The sequence below is a fragment of the Spinacia oleracea genome, chromosome 4 (genome assembly GCF_020520425.1).
Source record: "Spinacia oleracea cultivar Varoflay chromosome 4, BTI_SOV_V1, whole genome shotgun sequence".
Taxonomy (NCBI): domain Eukaryota; kingdom Viridiplantae; phylum Streptophyta; class Magnoliopsida; order Caryophyllales; family Amaranthaceae; genus Spinacia; species Spinacia oleracea.
The window spans coordinates 151,648,385-151,653,423 of NC_079490.1; positions in this window are offsets into that span (position 1 = coordinate 151,648,385).

Sequence of the window (5,039 nt, forward strand, 5' to 3'; positions counted from 1 at the left end):
ACCATAATCCTCTAAGTCAAATGGTTCTAGAATTCCTTCCCTTTGAAGTCTTTCTAAGCGTTTCAAGTTTATATGGCCTAATCGACAATGCCACAGATAGGTGAGATCTGAATCATCCTTTTTGGCCTTTTTGGTATTTATGTTATATACTTGTTTGTCGTGATCTAATAAATAAAGTCCATTGACTAATCTAGCAGATCCATAAAACATCTCTTTAAAATAAAACGAACAACTATTGTCTTTTATTAAAAAGGAAAATCCCTTAGCATCTAAGCAAGAAACTGAAATGATGTTTTTAGTAAGACTTGGAACATGGAAACATTCTTCCAGTTCCAAAACTAGCCCGGAGGGCAACGACAAATAGTAAGTTCCTACGGCTAATGCAGCAATCCGTGCTCCATTTCCCACTCGAAGGTCGACTTCACCCTTGCTTAACTTTCTACTTCTTCTTAGTCCCTGTGGATTGGAACATAAGTGTGAGCCACAACCTGTATCTAATACCCAAGAAGTTGAATTAGCAAGTATACAGTCTATAACGAAAATACCTGAAGATGGAACGACTGTTCCGTTCTTCTGATCTTCCTTTAGCTTCAAGAAATCTCTCTTCCAATGCCCCTTCTTCTTGCAGTAGAAGCATTCGGATTCAGAAGTGGGTTGACTGACCTTCCTCTTTGCAGATTTGGCGCCAGTTTGCTTAGTTGGGCTGGCCTTGTTGCCACCTTTCTTAGCATTCCTCTTCTTTCCAGATTTCTTGAACTTGCCCCCACGCACCATAAGCACATCCTGCTTATCACTTTTGAGCGTCTTTTCAGCGGTCTTCAGCATACCGTGAAGCTCAGTGAGCGTTTTGTCCAGACTATTCATACTGTAGTTCAGTTTGAACTGATCATACCCGCTATGAAGAGAATGTAGGATGGTGTCTATAGCCATTTCCTGAGAAAATTGCTGATCCAGCCGACTCATATTCTCAATGAGTCCAATCATTTTGAGAACATGTGGACTTACGGGCTCGCCTTTCTTAAGCTTGGTCTCAAGAATTTGCCTATGAGTCTCGAATCTTTCGACTCGAGCCAGATCTTGGAACATGTTCTTCAACTCACTGATGATTGTGAAAGCATCTGAGTTGATGAACGTTTTCTGCAGATCCGCACTCATGGTGGCGAGCATTAGACATTTCACATCCTTGTTGGCATCAATCCAACGATTGAGGGCTGCCTGAGTGACCCCGTCGCCTGCAGCTTCGGGCATCGTCTCATCCAGGACATACTCCTTTTCTTCCTGCATAAGAACTATTTGCAAGTTCCTTTGCCAGTCAAGGAAGTTTTTCCCGTTCAACTTCTCCTTTTCGAGAATTGATCGAATGTTGAATGAATTGTTGTTTGCCATTTTAAAAACTACAATTGAAAAGAATAAACAAATAAATAACCATTCACAGTTTCTCTTAATAAACTTAAATTCTAGCATACATGCATAATTCAATGTTTATTAAGCATTTTATTCAAATTATGTGTTCCGGCAGGTGTGAATAAAATGATTCCAAGATCCTAAAATCATTGAAGAACTAAGCACAGTTTGTCGACTTAATCCTAGAACATCTTAGGTAAGCAAAAGCCTTTTGCTAATAGTCTAGAAACTATTCTTGGTTGATAGGTACGTCTAAGAACTTATTAGGTAAACCTATCGAATTTGCCACGACATAAAAGGACTCCTTACTTATATCGTTGAGTTTCACCAAAACTAACATGTACTCACAATTATTTGTGTACCTTGCCCCTTTAGGACCAATAAGTAACACCTCGCTGAGCGAAAACTATTACTAGATTGATGTAAAGGATATCCAAGCAAGTGTATATTTTGGCATGGCACCTTTTAACTCAATTTTTAAGTTTGGAACTTAAGGCTCTTACTATGTTGGTTAGATTTTAAGTGAACTAAAATCCTTAATCATGCAACATAATCAAGCTTTTGATCTCATGCATTTTAAGACATATTTAAAAGCAATAAATAACTTAAAACATGCATAAGATATTTGTGATCTAGTATGGCCCGACTTCATCTTGAAGCTTTGACTTCAAAGTCCGTCTTGAAAATCTCCGTGGGAGGCACCATTTTCTTCAAATAGGATAAGCTATAACTAATTACAACTATTTGATGGTTCGCAGACCATATTTGAATTGAAAAATAACTTTGGTACTTTAGACCAATTACATTCAAATTAATGGTACGCAGACCATATTTTCTATCCTATTTGGGCCATACTAGTCACTTCATAACCTGCAAAACAGTACATATACAATATATACCATTCACCCATTCATTATCATGAATGGCCCACATAGCTGGTTAGTAAAACACATTATGCATCACGTAAACATTTGCAGCAATTAATCAAGGGCACCAATAATCTACCAATTATTCAGTCCTTATTAATTCTAATCAAGTTGTTTTAACCTTAAGGATTTGTAGACCTAATCAAGAGTTTATGACTAAAAAGCGCTCCCACTTAAACCAATAAATTCATATGCTTTACTAATTTTAAACATAAAAATGTATTTCTAGTCTAACCGGAAACATACAAATTTAATTAAAATTTAAAGCTCATATAAATTTATAATTGAATCCAAAAAGTTTAATTTAATTTCAGTTGTATTTAAATTAATTCATGATTTTAATTTTAGTAAAATAATTAGAATAAATAACATTTATTATAATTACAATATTCAAAATTAAAATCCAAGAAAATAATTTAAATTATTAATTTTAAAATTAATTAAAATTACGTGAACTGAAATTTTCAAATTAAACATTCAAAACGATCTAATCGTAACGCAAACACCCTACGCATTGCACGCCCATGGGCCGCTCGCACACAGCCATCGCTGGCCATGTGCGCGCAGCCCATGCGCTCGTCGCATAGCTGCTGCATTTCCATCGCAAGCCCTCGCACGCTGCGCGCGCGCCAGCGCTCGTCGCACGCGAGCCATCGCTCGCAGTGCGCGCGAGCCATCGCTCGCTGTGCGCGCGACATCGCTCGCTGTGCGTGCGAGCCATCGCTCGCTGTGCGCGCGACATCGCTCGCTGGGCGCGCGAGCAACGCTGGGCGCAGCGCTCGTGGCACGCGAGCTTGCGCTCGCTGCGCGCGAGGCTGCGCGCTTTTGCGCGAGGCAGCGCGCGTTGTGGCGCAGCTCGCTTGCTGCCCACACGCGACTGCCTTGGCTCGCCCTTCGCCCATGCCCATTCGTCCATTGCTCGTGGCATACGACACAAGGCAGGGCTGCTGCCTTGTGCTCGTGCACTACGCCCTTGCTCATTGCATTCGTGCCGCACGGGCGACGAGCTCCCTTGCTCGTCGTCGCATGCCCGCATTATACAACACCCCTTAAGGGTAACACGAAGCGTCCATTGCTTCGTGCGTGCAAGTTTTATGAATGAATCGCATAAAAATTTAAAATTTATATTTAAAATTAATGACAAATTAATAAATAATATTAATTTCATAATTTTAGGGCGAAAAATCGAAAATTTATTATCCAATTGATTTCCGATTGTTATGGATTCAAGTCTAGGTCATAAAATTTAAAATTTATCATAAATTTACAATTTTTATGGTGGTTTTTAATCATAGGTTTCTAATTAAATTACAATTAATTATGAAAATCAAATTAATTCTAAATTATTCTAATTTTCAACAAATTAATCATAATTACAAATTAGATTGCATAATTAACAAGACTAGGCATTCAAACTTGTTAAACATATGCAGTAGGTCAATCAAAAATTCAAGATTTATCAACAAGAATCGCAAATATTTAATTTAACATCTTAAATTTACGAAATTTTGCATTCGAAAAACTAAAACCTTCGAAAAGTCATAGTTAGGCTTCGAATTTGAGAATTCTGGGTTCGGCAGAAAAATACTTATTTTTGTCAAAATTTTAGAATGCCTTTTACATGCGGAATTGACACAAAAATCACTCAATTCGGATGAGTAACGAAGAAACTGCCGAAAAACTGCGTACGTATAATTAAATAAACGCAATTTGCAATTAATTAACAATTACGAAAATTAATCACCCCTTTTAATTCTTGCAAATTTGTAATATTTAACCATGTTCATGCAATTTAGATTATGAAAATAATAAGGGGCTCGTGATACCACTGTTAGGTTATGATACATATGACATTACATAGATCATGCGGAAACAACCATTAACCCAGGACAACATATTATTTACACATAATCATATAGCATAATTTAGATGCATACTCTTTGTTGCGTGCCCTCCCTAGCTGCGCCCGAACCGAACAAGAACAAGTCTTTAGGACTCCAAGTGTCGTCCCTCCGTAGATAGTCCACAGCACGTCCGGATCCGCCTTAAGATTGACCAACTAGAATCGCCCTTAAGGTATTAGAAAATTTCGGCAATTTGAGCAAGATGTGTGTTTGATTTTTCTCTCAAAAACTCACTTTGAATACTTTTAAAACTTGTTATAAATTGTGAGCCCTAGCCTCATATTTATAGGGGTATGGAAAGGGAATCGAAATCCTATTCAGATACAAATTAATTAAACCTAGAATCCTACAAGAACTCTAATTTAATTAATTTATCAAATAGAAATAGGAATTTAATCATTAAACGAACTCTGCATGTTTTAGGAAACGTGCACGAACACAAACACTTGCACACACACGCACGGCTGCCACGATGGGCCCATGCGTGCGCGCGAGCAGCAGCCCACACAGCGCCCGCGCGCGCTGCGCGCGCTGTGCAGCCTGCTGGGCCTGGCCTTGCGCTGGGCCTGGCGTGGCTGTTTGTGCGGCGCGCTTGGCTTGCTGGGCGATGGCCTGGCTTCGTGCTGGGCCTCGTCCGGCAGGCCTCGTCCGATGCTTATTCGTACGATGCGCTTCCGATTAAATTTTCCGATTCCGGAATTCATTTCCGATACGAACAATATTTAATATTTCCGATTCCGGAATTAATTTCCGTTTCGAACAAATATTTAATATTTCCGTTTCCGGAATTATTTTCCGATTCCGG